A 17,376-nucleotide genomic window follows, 5' to 3' on the forward strand; every position below is an offset into this window, starting at 1 on the left:
ATCTCCGCTCATCGCTCACGGAACTGTCCACCCCTCCGCTCCCCCGCTCAAAGCTACATCAGGCCGCTCCGCTCAAATCGCCCCCCGCTCGCTCCAAAAAAGGAAAAAAAATCTACATGTAGCCTATATCACTGTAGCTTAGACCACAGCCTTACCTCCTAAAGAACTAATGAGCAACAACAACATTTTTCAAATAGAAATGTTTTATTTCAAATTAAAAATTAGGCCTATGTAAGAAGGAATATAGCCTACACAAAGTCCTGTAAAATTAAACGAATAAATGGGCCTAATAATATAAATAACAATTATATAAACAAAAATATAGCCTACATAAAAATTTTAAAAGTAAATTTACTATTAGGCCAGAATTTTGATAAGTTAACTTTTGCGCAACGCGCACGATTAAAATTGAAATGGGCGTATATCCATTGTAGCCTACACACAAACTGTTGTAAAATATAACGAATAAATGGGCCTAATAATATAAATAAAATGTATATAAACAAAAATATTAAAAAATATACATAAACGTTTTATAAGAAACGTAAAAAAGTAAAAAAAAAAAAAAAGTTTAAAAGTAGGCTAAATTAACTATTAGGCCAACATTCTTATAACTGAACTTTTGCGCAGCGCGCAGGATTAAAATTTAAATGGGCTTGTATCAATTGTTTGAATATTACGCTATATTTAATTTACACTTTGTTACAAGTTACCGTAGGCCTATTCAATTTGCTAACGTTTTGCTTTCTTCCCAGCGTGTTCACATAGCACACTGCATGTTTTCGAGAGATGTCTTTTTAGATTCCAAAATGAATCTTTACTGACTGAAACGATGTCTCCACATTCGTTTTCTTCTACCACATTATAGTTAGTTTTATATTATAGTACACCTGTATGACTTCTTATTTTCCTTTTTGAAGTAGCCTACTCTTTGAACTCCATTATTGAGCCGAGTTTTGACTGAAAATAGAATCCATCTTGCAGTCATCAACAGTAGACTGAGTCAGGCTTGACTGAGCATGCTTCAGAATCGTGGTGTGCGCGGAGCGGAATTGGAGCGGGAAATAGGGCGACGCTCCATCCTTTTAAAAATGCCGCTCTGCGCTCTTGTCCAAGATCCGCCCGCTCGCTCCCGCTCCACTCCGCTCACATGCAATTTTCTATGAAATACATAGGCCTACACTTTATTGGCTGAATAACTGGCGCGAAGATGACGCACGAGCTCAGTCTGCAGGTAGAGATGGAGGCGGCAAGAGAAAAGGTGAAGACTGGGGAGTGGAAGCTCCGCAAATACACAAACAGAAAGAGCAAAGTGTGGGAGACATTTGCCGAAATAATGAAAGATGATGACCAAAGTGCTGGCTTTGTCATGTGTACTTCTTGCTATGCATTTACTACTTTTAAAAAATGCGGGCCAGGAAGCGGGTCGGGTACAATATTTTCTTCTTTTTTTTTTTGCGGTCCGAGTTGCGGGCGGGTTAGTTGAAAACGTCGGTCGGGTGCGGATTGTTTATACATTGACCCGCGCATCACTGGCACATACCACGTGTACAGATACTGAGGGCCACACACACACACACACACACACACACACACACACACACACACACACACCACTCACTGCAGACCCATGAATGACTCTCTGCGGAAGGGAAAAGTGCGCACGTCTGATTGGACCCTGATGTGAAGCTGAGAACTTTCCCATGTTAAAGACATCCATTTTTTTAATAAATATGATCGTTGGCGTGGATTTTAGCGTACGCACACTTTAAGGTCAAATTTGTGCACAAACGTTTTATAAATGAGGCCCTTGGTGTTTTATATGCAACTTTATTTTCAGATTTAGTTCTGATCATTCTGGTAAATGCACATTCAGCTGGATCCAAACCTTGAAACCCAAGGGCTTTTTTATTTATTTATTCGTTTTAAGTGTTGGAGGATTGCTCATGTTTGCATGTTTTTTATTTGTATTATTTTCACAGCAGTGAAATTTCACAGGTGAAAGGGCAAATGACCCACTTATTCAGCTCAGTTTGTTTTTGTTTGACAGGGACAAAGCATGTTAATGAACATTTGCACAAAATACACAATGTAAACAAGCCGGATTATAGCAACATTGCTAATTTACGTCCGCAGTAAAATTTTCAAAACTCAATTATGTTTTTTTTTTTTTTTTACAGTGATGAAATGAGAGGTTTTTTTATCCAACACTTTTATCGCCTTCTTATACAGTGTTTCTATAAAGTTCTATAAAGTTGTGTCACCTGTGAATGACCAACTATTGAAACAACTGGATATGTTAAAAAATCATTGAATATAAATACAACCTTGCAGCACCAGCTGTCAAGAATGGCCTAATGCACTTCAAATTCTTTAAATACAATTTTACAATATTAGACAACTTTTTTACATAGCTTTTAAAAGTAAGAGTAGAATCCTGCTATGACCAATATACAGGATTGGCTTACCAGGACAGGTTTAGTATTGAACACATAAAAAACTGTGTGTATGATGTTTTCAAAACTGTTAGTAGAGATGACAGATTCAAATGTATTTCTGAGAGGGGAGGATTTTAGAAGTTTTTTTAAAATTTAAACGATTTTTGTCGTTTAAAGTCAAAGGCTTTTTCAAAATTCTTAGCGTGGGTAAAAAATACTACATCATCTGCATGCATCTGAACATTTACATCCTTACATACTCCAGGTAAATCATTTGTGACGAACTGAATGTTGTCACCAAAAATGATTGTAATGTCCACAGGAGGGCGATGTTGTCATAGAGAGTTGTGAGTATAAAGGCAAAGAAAAAATGGAACGGAGGTAGCTAGAGCCATAGATATCATCAGAGCCCGTCTACGGAGAGCCTACCCACTCCCTATTAAGCTCTATTGTACAGAATTTTGGTTGTAGTACCACCAGAGTTCCACTGGGGGCGATCGCCATGAGTGCAAAATGAATGGGAGTCAATGGGGCTAGACAGCTAAATTTGTCTCTTTCACCCGATTGCCGTTGAGAAATCTCAGATCTGATTGTAGATTTTGCAAGTTCAACATGAGTTTTAGGTCGAAAGTTGAACGAACGAGTACTTATGTCCTTTTGATTTCTTACAGGTTGAGTTGTTGTTGCCCATAACACGCTAGCATTCTGCTAATGAACGCTGATTGGTCAGTGAAGGACTGATTACGACCAGAGATACCGCTTGATGGCATCGTGTCATCCGCAGCGGGACCAGAAACAAACAAAACAAAAACTCTTCTAGCACGTGTGTTTACCTGTGTCAGCTGTGTTGTCGATGCCTCCAGTGAAAAGAAAGTGCAGAGCGCGAACACACCAGAGTGAGTGAAGGATTGCCGTTAAGCAGTATCTCTGGTCGTACATGTGTATGACGTCATTGACACTTTAAAACACTTTTTAAAGCAAATAAGTGACTCAAAAAAATCTAACACTCAGCAATGTGTAATTTATTTGCATCTCCTTTCGAATACAACATTCAAATTACTAGACAAAAAATTATATCCTGAGAAAAGTGGATTTTTATTGGTATAGCGCCATAGACCTCCATTCATTCTGCACTCGTCCTGTGAGCGCCCTCATATGGAATCAGAGAGGAACTGCAACCAGTTCAGAAGCCGGAAGTGTACTGAGAGTGAAACTTCTCGCCATATTAGACATTCTCTGATATCATATATAAACGCAGGGTTCTCAAGTCTCACGCACTGGCCGTGAGACACACGCAATTCAACCAGTTCACACGCTCACACGCCACACCGTGTATTTCTCACGCTGAAAAGGCAATGCCAACCAAGTTGTCCTGCAAGCTTTATATATAACGTTGTATACGAGGCGCGGGCACACAAAGTGAAGTTTCCTGCCGCCAGGACGTATCTCGGCCAGATTGCGTTCGTTACTAGGCAACATAGATGCGCGAACACACGGAAGTTGATGGAACATTCTCGGCCACCTAGTAACGACTAGGTAACCAACAACATCGCGCGAACACGCGTCGTGATCATACTTTATATACTTTTTATATACTTTATATACTGTATATAGTTTATACTGTCTATGGTCGTGATGGAGAAGGCAAGGTGGAAGAAAGCTCGTCTAACATTTTTAGGCTAGAACATTTAATATATAGCCCATCGTATACATTATTATTGATGCAGCCAAAACTAGAAAAAAAGAGCTATAGAGAGTATTTTGCTAAATATGTGTACTATATTTATTATATTTTTACTTAGGCTATATCATTAAATAAAGTTATTATTATAATAAAAAAAAAATGCATTATATTTAATTTGAGTTATTTTTAACCTTAAATAAATACTGCCAGCTGATAGGGCTCTCTGTATGTTTACAGCATTAGGTGAGTTGTTTTTTTCTGGAGAAAAATTAATGGCTATCTTGTGTAGCCTACCTAATATTTATCTAAATGAGTCAATATTAAATCAAATCACAATAATTGAATTGAATTGAAATAATAAAAAAGCGTAGCTTACCAGAAATTGTACCATGTAAACATTGTAACATGTTGTCACTAAACCTAATAAAATTCAGTTTAGTTACTAAAATGTTTTGACAATCACAATACACTTATTGTGATGCAATAATTTTGTGTACATGAATTGCTCTGTCATTTATCAGATTTATCAATTGTTATAATTTCAATTTGTGCTGGTTAATTATGAACAATGGGTAAAATTGGGGGGCGAGGGCGGGGCTCCATTAGGGCTCCTCCCCTAACCGCATGTGATCTCACTCCAAGCTTTTGATAAAACTTGAGAACCCTGTAAACGCTAGATGTCTTATGGCGCAGTCACTTCCGGCATCACCGTTCGGCCATCTTGTCTCAGTGCTCTGTGCATTAAGGTGAATGATCAACATGCACACAAATCCTCATATCTCGCTGAAATATTGACGGATTTACAAACGGTTTGGTTTCTTACAAACGTTATTAACGTGGCTATAATTCCGAATGCTTGAACATGTATGTTATAATTTTTCATATGTATGCAGTGTATGAATGTAGTCTCATAACTACATCTCTGATGTTTATAACAAACCAAACCATTTGAAAATCGGTAGAAAATTGAGCAAGTTATGGTTATTTTAAAGTATTTGCACCATTAAACAGTGAGCGAGCGCACTGTGGCAAGATGGCCGCCACGTGCGGACGTCGACCTCCATTGGCCAGCAGCGCGCACGAGACATCTAGCCTTTATATATGATATCTATGGCTAGAGCTAGAAGGTGCTCTCCACCATATATATGATATTTATGCTCTCCATACCAACCTGAAATGCTAACTTTGTCTGATGTCGGAGGTTAGAGGACTGAAAAATGGACTAACACTGGAGGTCTAAACACAGTGATTTATAGTGGTGGGCAGATCGAGGCTTCGTGAAACACTGAAACAGTTGAAGCAAATGTGCCATATTGTGTCGAGGCTTCGAAACAATCCGACACCCGTCTCAACGGTGACACCTAGTGGTCACTTGCAGGTGTTGATCTGAAAAAAACTTGACAACGAGCCATTAAAAAAATTGTTGTTTTTTTATTATTGTATTTTTCTAATATGTGAAGCTTGTAACCTGCAGGCTCCTCACTGTGCATAGTGTTATTTTGGTCATGACAAATGAATAAAAGAAATCAAGCCACAATGTCTCACTTTTTAATAGATTTTTATTAAAAAATATTTATTTAATCTCCAGCCTTTGAAAAACTCCTCTCACAAAAACCCACGAGGTCAAGATGCGTTGACTTCACTTTTATACAGATGTGCGATTGTGTGGTCTGTTCCCGACCCTGTCAATCAAATGCTGATTCGGCGGACCATGCCACCTGTCGAAACACTTGTGAAACACTCCGAAGCTTTATTTAGCCATAGTCACGTGACATGGGTGTTTTGAATCGTGCTTCGGATCAGTTGCTGTGTCCCAATGTGAAGGCTGCATCCTTCGAAGGACTGAAGACTTCAAGGATGCAGCCTATGCGTCCTTCGAAGGATGCACCATGTAGCCTTCGTAGGATTTCCTAATTGCGCAACCAGGTGTTTCTGATCACCGCTCCTGGCACCAAGCAACGGTGCGAGAGGACTGCTGCCATCCTGATAATTCATTTGATATAGCCTAATCAAGTGAACAGCTATGGAGCCAGAATTGGCTATTGTCTTTTTTTATGTTTTATATTTTACTGGAGATCATGGTGAGGATGTTTCAGCCCCGGCGCTGCCGGATCATGTATTTTCGGTTAAGCCCGGTTAGAATATAAAACCCAACCGAATATAAAAAAGTCCAGTATTTCTCGCGCTCGTCATCGGCAGCTGTCACAGTTGCCAGGAGACAAGAACAATCCTCCGTAGGCTAGACCGGTCCGAGCGCTTCAGATGCGCCCTTTGTATAGGACGCTGTAGTTAGCAACAATTTGTTAATATTGTGACAATAGACCTACATTTTGTTTCTTTAATTTTCGGAACTGCATATTTCGTAGTATTCATGTTCAAATGTGAAGTAACCTACTGAAGTACTTTTTTTCCCACACATATGATTTTACATTAAACTACACAAAAGTATATAATGTAACAACCTTGAAAATATACAGAAGTAAAATGCAGTAGTAGCATAATATAAATACAAAACTATAATAAAAACCCTGACAAGGAGTTTTTTCCCCTGCAGAATACATACCTCTAGTTTTACTCTTGATACTTGAAGTAGCCTACATTAGAGTATGCAAGATTAATTTTGCTTAACTAAGGTTTTAGTAGTTTTTCCCCAATGCAGTATTAGTAGTTATTAAAAGTATGTGGAAATTGCAGTAATTTGCAAGAGACAACTTCTCACTTTGAGCACACGAATGCGTGTGTAATTTATTTTTCAAAGTAAACAAAACCACAGAAGAATGGAGGGACCGCGATCCCTGAACAGTTATGCAGAACTACAGAACTACACTTAATAACAAAGGTGAATTATGTCTTTTACATTCACTACACACGTCCCCCCAGAATTCACCATAACAGAAAAACCAAACAGTCAACGTGGAGGTGGGCGTATCAACCGGCCACAACGACTGCGCTGTACCGAAGGTCGAGGAGACCCCAATGCAGCCAGTGTAACATCATTACACGGGTGAGGGGCATGGAGTGTGGGAGGCTTGAGTGGGATAGGAACACAGGGTGGGGGCAGAGCAGGAGGCCGTCCGCGTCGTGGGGGCTGGGCCAGGTCAATGGGCCTGGCCACGTCCAAATGAGCCGGTTTAAGGCGGTCGATAGAGAGTCGCTCTGGTTTGCCACCCCTGTCCACCACAAAGTGTTTGTCCCCTGTCTCCAGAACCCGGAATGGGCCCTCGTAGGGCGGGCGTAGTGGTCCCCTGTGGGCATCGTGGCGGATGAAAACATAGTCGGCTGTTTGAAGTCCTGCGGGGATGTGCGACTGAGGGAGGCCGTGACGGGAAGTGGGGATGGGTGCAAAAAACCTCGCATTATCCTGTGGGCATCGTGGCGAATGAAAACATAGTCGGCTGTTTGAAGTCCTGCGGGGATGTGCGACTGAGGGAGGGCGTGACGGGAAGTGGGGATGGGTGCAAAAAACCTCGCATTATCCAGTAGAGTAGACCGCTGGAGAGAAGCAGACCAGGGAACGGTGGTGTTAGGGACAAAATCCCCTGGCACTCGCAGCGGCTGTCCGTAAACAAGTTCCGCGGATGGGGACTGAAGGTCCTCCTTTGGTGCAGTCCTGATACCCAGCATCACCCACGGGAGCTTGTCAACCCAGTTGCTGTCTTTGAGGCTGGCACGCAGGGAAGCCTTCATTGACCTATGAAAACGTTCACAGAGTCCGTTAGCCAGCGGGTGATATGCAGTCGTGCGGTGGAGTTTCACTCCGAGTCTCTGTGCGACAGCGTCCCAAAGCTCAGACGTGAATTGCGCACCTCGGTCAGAGGAAATGTCCGAAGGAGTACCAAAACGGGCAATCCAGGTGCCAATAAATGCCCGTGTCATCTCGACAGACGTCACAGATGTCAGTGGCACAGCCTCAGGCCAACGGGTGGTCCTGTCAACCATGGTTAACAAATATGTGAAACCTTGAGAGCAGGGCAGAGGACCAACCAGGTCGACGTTTACGTGGTCAAAAATGCCTCTCAGGAACCGGGAATGATTCTAATGGAGCTTTAGTGTTGCGGTGTACTTTGGCCCGTTGGCACTCAATACAGGTGTTAGCCCAGTCCCTAACGTCCTTCTTGAGGCCGTGCCAAACAAATTTAGCTGCAACAAGTCTCTGTGAAGCTTTCGCACCTGGGTGGGAGAGACCATGGATGGCATCAAACACTTGTCGTCTCCACCCCGAGGGAACGATTGGCCGAGGACTACCTGTGGAGATGTCACACAGGAGCGTTGAGCCGGCATCGGCAAAAACCACGTCCTCAATCTGCAGCCCAGTAGTAGAGTTTTTCAGATGTTGCACGTATGGGTCTGTGGTCTGAGTTGCGGCCATGCGGTTGTAATCTAAACCAAGATGGACTGCCCCTGCCACGGCCCGTGATAGGCAATCCGCCACGTGGTTGCTCTTACCGGCAACGTGCTGCAAGTCCGTGGTGAACTCGGAAATGTAAGACAGATGCCGTTACTGGCGGGCGGACCACGGCTCAGCCACCTTGGCCATGGCAAAAGTCAGTGGCTTGTGATCCACAAAAGCGGTGAAATGTCGGCCTTCTAGCAGGGAAAGAAAGTGTCTAATGGCGAGGTAGAGACCCAGCAGCTCCCGGTCGAAAGTGCTGTACTTCCGCTCACAAGGGCGCAGCTGACGGCTAAAGAAAGCCAGCGGCTGCCAGGCCCCGCCTACCCACTGCTCGTAAACAGCGCCGACAGCGTAATCCGAGGCGTCCGAGGTGATGGCAATGGGGGCTGTAGGAGAAAGATGCGCCAGCATGGTGGCGTTCGCTAGTGCTGTTTTAATGGCATCAAAAGCCTTGACTCTGCTCTCAGTCCAGTCCACAGCATGTTTGGGTTTACCCTTCAGGGCCTCGTGCAAAGGCCCCATGAGCTGAGCGGCTCGAGGGATGAAGCGGTGATAAAAATTTACCATGCCGAGGAACTCCTGCAGGGATTTGACAGTGGGTGTGCGTGGGAACTGTATGACTGCCTCCACCTTTGATGGGAGAGGAACTGCTTCGTCCTTAGTGACTCTGTGTCCTAGGAAGTCGATGGTGGAGAGACCAAACTGGCACTTGGCGGGGTTGACAATTAGTCCATGGTGGCTAAGCCGCTCAAAAAGGGTTTGGAGGTGCGCCAGGTGCTGAGACTTGGACGTGCTTGCTACCAGGATGTCATCCAAGTACACAAAAAGGAAAGGCAGGTCCCGCAAAACAGAGTCCATGAGGCGCTGGAAAGATTGGGCGGCGTTTTTAAGGCCGAACGGCATGCGCAGGAACTCAAACAGACCAAACGGCGTGATCACTGCTGTTTTGGGAATGTCCAAAGGGTGTACCAGCACCTGATGATATCCCCGGACGAGGTCCACCTTGGAAAAAATTACCTTGCCAGCCAGGTGTGCTGAAAAATCCTTTATGTTCGGGACTGGGTATCGATCAGGTGCCGTTGCCTCATTAAGCCGCCGGTAGTCGCCACACGGGCGCCAGCCGCCGCCAGGTTTGGGGACAATGTGGAGGGGTGATGCCCATGGGCTGTCGGATCGGCGTACTATGCCCAGGCGTTCCATGTTTGCAAACTCAGCCTTTGCAACGGCAAGCTTGGTCGGGTTGAGGCGCCAAGCGCGGGCGTAAACGGGTGGACCAGCAGTGGCAAGATGGTGCTCCACACCATGCTTCACAGTAGATGCAGAGAAAGTGGGCTGAGTGAGGGCTGGGAAACTGGCCAGTATACGTTGGAAGTCATCGGAAGCTGAGAGCATGTTAGACAGTCGGACGGGGTCAGCCTCGCTGAGCGTGCACGTATAAGAACAAAACGTGACAGCATCAATCAGACGGCGGTTCTTAACATCTACCGACAGTCCATGTGCACACAAAAAATCAGCGCCGAGGAGGGGAACGGCAACCTTTGCAGTAACAAAGTCCCAACCGAACTGCTGTCCTCCGAAACACAGTTCGACATACCTCGTTCCATATGTGCGGATGGGGCTACCGTTGGCAGCTTCCATAGGGGGGCCGTGGCTGTCGGTCACCATGTCCAAACGGGATGCAGGCAGAACGCTCCTTTGTGCTCCCGTGTCCATAGTTCGAATTACAGGGGGTACTGGGAGGTACTATACCAAAGGGACAGAAATATCAGTTTTGGGGGGATCAGATACTTTTTCTGATATTGTGAAAAAATATAATTACAGTTACAATACAAGTCAACTCCTATTTTCACTGTAGGAACATTTTAATGTAATGCGATTTCAGACACCCCTATTGTGGACCGTACCATTTTTAACCACCATGGCTAAGCAACGGAGATAGAGAACGACTTCAACTTCTCAAGCAAGTGTCAACGTTGAATGACAAAATGCTAGTTTCATAAAGTATCATTCTTTTCAACATTCCTTATTTGTATATTAAAAAATATTTAAAATAATCTAATTTAATACAATTATCATTTTTCAATGTAAATTATTTAATTTGATTGTTAACAGCCTAGTGTCTAATTATTTTAATTGAATATATTGATCAAATTTAAGAATTTGAAATGAAAGATGGAGCATACATTTAATAAAATTAGGGGAAAATGCCCTTTATAAAGGTACAAAAAATTATTCTGAGTTTTTTCAAACAGTGATGTAATGAAACATTGACAATTTAAGCTTGAAGGGAGTAAAGCCTCTGTTTAGGCTATTCACGAGTTCACATCTACATATAATTAGTACAATAAGTTTATGCGTATTTGGCGTGCTGTCCGGGGGGAGGGCTCCGAGCTCGGAGTTAGGCCCGAACCCAGAGTACTCCCCCCAGTTGATAAGTGTAGATGGAACTGGAAGTGAGGAGATGGGGTGGAGGAGGGATGCTGACAAACTTTCAATGAACAGAGATAGGTCTGCTGTGAATTTATACTCTGTCATTGAGTTAATTACTGATTAATCTCCAGCTGTGCATAATTTGGTTAATTATCTGAACCTGCTCCTCCCGAACTTTGTTAATAAAACATCATTTAAGGAAATGTAATTTTGCCAAAAGAAGAACTTTTATTTTAAATAAATGCTCATTTTAAATCAGCCTACTTCAGTGTGATATGTTACCATATTATCATGCTTAACACTAAGAATTTGAATAATTGTAATGTGATGATCAGATGCAGATATCTAAATCAAAGAATATGGGCGGTTTGCGGGTGGATTATTTATTTTTAATAGTGGATTCAGGTGACTCAAAGTGCACCAGATTAATGAATTTATCTTTAAAATGTACACAATTTTCTTACGGGGGGGGCATGCCCCCGGACCCCCCTAGGGGTACCAGGCTCCACCAACAAAAAAATGTGCGAGACACATTAGGCTATATGATGATCTACAAAAAAAATACACATTTAATTATCTTGTTATTAAAATACATTATTAGGATTTTACCACCTCCGCCTCATTTTGAGCCAGGAAAAACCCTGAAATAGGCAATAGGCTTCTTGTAAAGGTATTACTTTTACCAGTAATTATAATGGTATTTCAGTGCACTTAACTTCTAACTTTTGGGAGTTGATCAAAACAGTTCTCTTTTGGATATATAATAACAATGAGATATTCTGTAGCCTACTGATTATCAGTTTTTTTGCATGTTTAGACCTTGTATGTGTGTTGCACAACACATGTTGCACTTGGCGATCACGGTGGGGATTGATATGGTAGTGGACCATGATGGTCATAGAAGAAGTGAAGGAGCAGTACCCCCCAATTATTGGTGGGGTAATTCACACTCTGCCCGTGTCGCACAGAAAACGGCGACTGGAGATGCTATCGCGGATGAAAAGCAGCCTCGGCCGACACTCATGGCCACTACTGAGCGCTGGCCCTGGCATTTCCCGAAACACCGAAACTGCATGGTCGACGGCATTTGTTGGCCTTGGTTCCAAACTTTGCCAGAAAACTGCTGCCGACGAGAAGTAGTCGCAGCAATGAGTGTGGAGTCGTCATGTGTCACTGAAGAGATATGCGCGGGAAAAAACGCGGCCGCACAATGTCCCTGACTCGCCAGGAAAAATGTATCAGTCTCTTCAGCTAGTTTACGACAGTCAGTGTTTGTGGTGTTGGCTAATGCAGCTCTCACTTGGGAAGGCAGCTGACGCAGGAAAAGCTGGATGAAAAGAAAGTCAGGTCTGTGTTCGCCCAAAAGATCCAGCATACGGTCCATGAGCTCGGATGGTTTGCTGTCACCCAGTCCTTGAAGTGAGAAAAGCCTGCTGACTCTCTCAGTGTCCGACAGTTCAAACGTTTTCAACAGGTGGGTTTTAAGTGCTTTATACTTCTCATTTTCGGGAGGATTTGTAAGAAGGCTAACCACCCTGGATGCTGTTGAATTTCCGAGAGCAGACACAACGTAGTAATATTTAGTCGTATCCGCGGTGATCTCACGCAGCGCGAACTGCGCTTCAGTCTGGGCGAACCATGCAGATGCTGACAATTCCCAGAATTCGGGGAGTTTGAGGGTGGCAGCGTTCGCGGTCATGATCGCGTCGTGTCTCTGGATACATCCAGCAGACTAAATGTCGGGGTCACCAGTGTGGAAACTGCAGTAATTTGCAAGAGACAACTTCTCACTTTGAGCACACGAATGTGTGTGTCATTTATTTTTCAAGGTAAACAAAACCACAGAAGAATGGCGCTGATCAGCGTTCCTCGTCATCACGCCTTCCCCCATCTTAAAGGGACCGCGATCCCTGAACAGTTATACAGAAAAACAGTGTACAGAACTACACTTAATAACAAAGGTGAATTAGGTCTTTCACATTCACTACAAGTACTTTTTTCAGAAATATGCTCTTTAAAAAAAAAACCTGTAACATGGGAGCCTAAATATGCACTCAAACACTCTGGAGACCATCCCAGATGATGTCCCACCAGCCTCCTGCCTTACCAGGGGCAGCCCATCCCGGTCCAGCGGCTCCACCAGGGTCTCCCTGCTCAGCTCAATAAAAGTCTAATTTTTTTTCTTATTTTATGTATTGTAAATGTAAATGTAAGTGTTTATGTTGATTTTGATATGTTTAACGTATGTTGTTCATAGTTGGAAAAAGTACTTTAATGTAGCCCGTGGAACAAATGATTTTCATTTACCAATTTTAATTAAAAAAAAATAAAAAAAGTATAGAAGAGTTTGTTTCAAGTGGAAATTATTACTGTCATTACAAAAATAAACAATGACCAGAACAATTCATTCTCTTTTATTTACACATTTAAAGTTGCATAAAAACAATGTAGGCAGATTTTTCTTTCCTTTTAAAAAATAAAAGTGAAAAAAGTTAAACAAGAATAGAATATATATTTTTCAATCATTCTCTCAAGAAGAGAAAACATCCTGTCCATCCTCCTGTGCTCTCCTCGCCTCTGCCTCCCTCTGTAGTTGGCCTTTGTCTCGCTGCCTTCGTGGTGCTGGTGGTGCTGGTTTTTCTGGTGATGCGGGTGGTGCTGCCCCCCCTGGCTCCTCCTCACCGTGGGCACCCAACTGCTGAACTCGGCCCTGGTGTGTCCTCAGGGATTGAGGCAATGACGACATGGGGGTTGGTGCAATGCCTCTGTCCCAACACCTCATCCATGAGGACAAACCAGGGCCAAGTTTCAGTAGTGGGTTTCCCACTCACACCCTCACCTGTCTCAGGACACTTGCAATCCGGGCAGAGCAAATGAACCACGGCTTGTTAACAACAACAGCACAATACATTTTAGCAAAGACGTGTGTATTAACTTTCTTACTTTGTATTTTATTTTTCTCCTGAATTGCTCTTAAAGAATATTGTATTGTCATGAATTCTATTTCTGCCAAAATTGTATCTCTATTCAGAAATCAGGGCTCTAGGGGTAACACTGCAAGTAAAGTCTCCAAACATTTGTTTTTAGATAAACTTGATTTAAGTTTTGTTTTGTAGAAAACCTTTCTATAATCAACATAGATGGAAAAAAATAACATTATAATATTTTAACAAATATGAAACTAAATGTGCTTTTTTAATGGCTACACCAGTATAGTAGGCCTACAGACTCTCTATTTGTACAAATTGCTGCACATTCATTTAATTCTGAATTTTGCACACACAAGTTGAAAGGCATTTGTTCAAATCATTGTGCGTGCATTTATTAATCATTATGATACTAAAATCATAACAAAGTAGGCTATGCTATGTACAAAAAATCAGATGAGCCCAGAATATGAACGCAACTGGTTTAATTACACGTTAAGCATTTTCCTCCCATAGAAAACCATTATAAGAACGTTTAATGTGGCTTAATGCAGATTAGAATGTCCCCTTATTATGTCGAAATAATGAGTTATTATGTCGAAATAACGAGATATTATGTCGAAATAACATATATCATGTCAAAATAACAAGACAAGTTTTCTTTTTTCTTCTTCACTATGCGGTTCAGGGCTTCCATATAGACTACAGCCTGAATATAACTGCTTCCAGAAATTATTTTGGGGGTGCTATCGGGGTGCTTTGGTCTTTCTTGGGGGTGCTGAAGCACCTGTTAGCCCCTCCCTAGCGCCGCCCATGCCTGGAGGTAATATAGCCTCGGTCGATGACGTCATCGGCGCGCACCCGCGAGGCTATAAATAGATGAGCCACAGGTGCATCATCAGGTCTTTTGTCTTCAGAGGCTATTCTGTGTATGTGTGCGTCAGAAACATCTCTTTCTCTCTATCTGCTACAGATCTTGCTAGGAGTTAGTTTTCAACTGGCAGTGTGCAGAATTTTCTCTTTCTCTCTCTTAGTAGGCTAAGTGCTGTGCAGTGGCGGATCTAGAAAAATATTTATGGGGTGGCGAGAGGGGGGCAGGAATTTTTGAGGGGTGGCAACATATGGCAGAACTATATATACTGAATTTAAATCGCAGTTAAATTGGCCATAACTTTTAATTCGTTGCTGCCAATAGGGATGGGTATCGTTAAGGTTTTAACGGTATTACTACTCTTACCAATACTCCTTATCGATCCGGTACGGTATTCTTATCGGTTCTTTTTGTTATATAAAAAAAAAGGGGGAAAAAACTATTATGAACACATTTAATATTGCTTTATATTTTGAAATGTAAAATAAATATCTATAGCAAAAGAAAAAGCAATGCTTTAACAAAACAAATAAAACATGCATGTTATGCAGAAGGGTGCAGGCTTTTGTGTTTTATATTGTGTTTTATATACAGAAGACATAGGACACCAAAAACAAAGTACAAACACATGGTCAAACAAAAAAAGTAAACAATTAAACAAATATACAAATTATATACCCAGTGCTTTAATTTCAGTAATGTCGGCATTACTGTCCAGGAGTAATATGGGCTAAAAATACATCTAATAAAGTCAGATTTAAAATAACACTGCATAGGTTATCACAGATTAAAGTTATAAAAGCCAAAATTATTCATTCAAGAGCTGCGACTGATTTTCTCTTTGCCTTTTGTTGTTTGGTTCACATTAATGGAGCAATCGTCAGCAGGTTTAATAGACTGCTGCCCCTTTAAGACCAAATGCAGATCTAATCATTATTATGCATCATATTTTCTCCCAACTATTAACGCCCATTTAAGACATAGGGCCCTATTTTAACGATCTGAAACGCAAGTGTCAAAGCGCAAAGCGCAAGTAACTTTGTGGGCGGGTCTCGGCGCTGTTGCTATTTTCCCGGCGGGATAAATGACTCTTGCGCCGGGCGCAAATCTAAAAGGGGTTGGTCTGAAGTAGCTTCATTATTCATAGGTGTGGTTTGGGCGTAACGTGAAATAAACCAATCAGAGCATCATCTCACATTCCCTTTAAGAGCAGACGCACTTTTTCCTTGGCGTATTGCTATTATAACGGCGGATTTGCCAGGCGCGCGTCAAGAGCGGTTCACAGCCGAGGAGAGCAACGCTCTCGTCACGGCCGTAAAAGAGAGAGAAGTGACATTGGGGATGGGAGAAACACACCCAAATTAGCTTCGGCTAAACAGGCATATAATAATGTGGGTAAATGTGTAAGCTAGATGTATGCTTTTATAATAAATTATTATATTTATAATAAATTATCTATCTATCTATCTATCTATCTATCTATCTATCTATCTATCTATCGTTTGTAATAATATGATTTGCAAAAATGAAAACTGCTGCTTCTGTGTAGATTAGAGAATCACAGTGTATGAGCGTTTGTGCACTCTATACATTATGGTCAAGCATGCGCCCTTAAAATAGCATAATGAACAACGCGCAACGCGCCACTGACTTTAGACTAGGTTTTTTCTGGCCAGTGGCGCAATTGTTTTATGGAACAGTAAAATAGCACCAGGGAACGTTTGCGCCAAAACACGCCTCCTTTTTTGCGCTGAACCGCCCAGAGAGCGCAAGTTCATTCCCTAGTTTAGCGACGTGCTTCTGTGGAGGGAAAAGCGCGCTTTGCGCGGGTGCAAAATAGGAATGAAACATGCGTCGGTGTACAAAGTCAATTGCGCTGGGTGCAAGATAGGGCCCATAAACTGTATTTAAGTGAATAAACTGTTTAAGTGAATCTCCAAGACAGCCATTTTGACATATTTGATCGTTTAGATGTGCACACGAAGCCCAAAATATACGTTGCTTGTCTCGGTAGTTGAACTTTTCTATTGTAAAACAGTCAAATATAAAACAAAAAATTCTACTTACATTTTACCAGGCATTCGTTAACTTATTTAATAATTTTGACATTGATGAGCTAGACCGCTGAACTTTTAGTCTTCCTAACAACAAACAGAGCGTTTCGTAATGTAGTGCATCAGAGCAGCATCAATAATAATATCAAGTGAATCTCTTATTTGCATCTTAAGTTTATTGCCAATAATAATGACAGGTTTGCGAACGTGAACTCGGTGAGCTCGCGCAAAACACATCTTCAGCACAGCGACTCATTTAAACGCCTCTGATTGGCCGATGTGATCAACAGACATGTCTGTGATTGGCTACAATGCTCAACGCTGCAAAAGCACGTCAAAAGTACCTTCAATGCAAAGGGAAAAAATAAATAAAAATGTAATATGCACTGTTCATGATTAGGTAATCGCGGCCGCTGTAATCTTATTCACATTTGTTTTTCTGATTAATTGCTTTGCTCTGTGAGAAAGACAATTGAACAACATATTCGGGGCTTTACTAAAAACATTCGGGGCTTAAGCCCCCTTAGCCCAGCCCTAGCGCTGCCCCTCAATATTTTATATTTTTTATTAAGCTGTTCT

General features: G+C 42.2%; 1 protein-coding gene across 1 annotated transcript in view; it reads left to right on the top strand.

Moving 5' to 3' along the window:
* LOC309499694 (uncharacterized protein) overlaps positions 1-17,376 on the top strand; it is a 182,184-nt gene that overhangs the window by 120,024 nt on the left and 44,784 nt on the right. The window lies entirely within an intron of this gene.

Source organism: Leuciscus leuciscus, assembly GCF_965113295.1.
Source record: "Leuciscus leuciscus genome assembly, chromosome: 1".
NCBI lineage: Eukaryota > Metazoa > Chordata > Actinopteri > Cypriniformes > Leuciscidae > Leuciscus > Leuciscus leuciscus.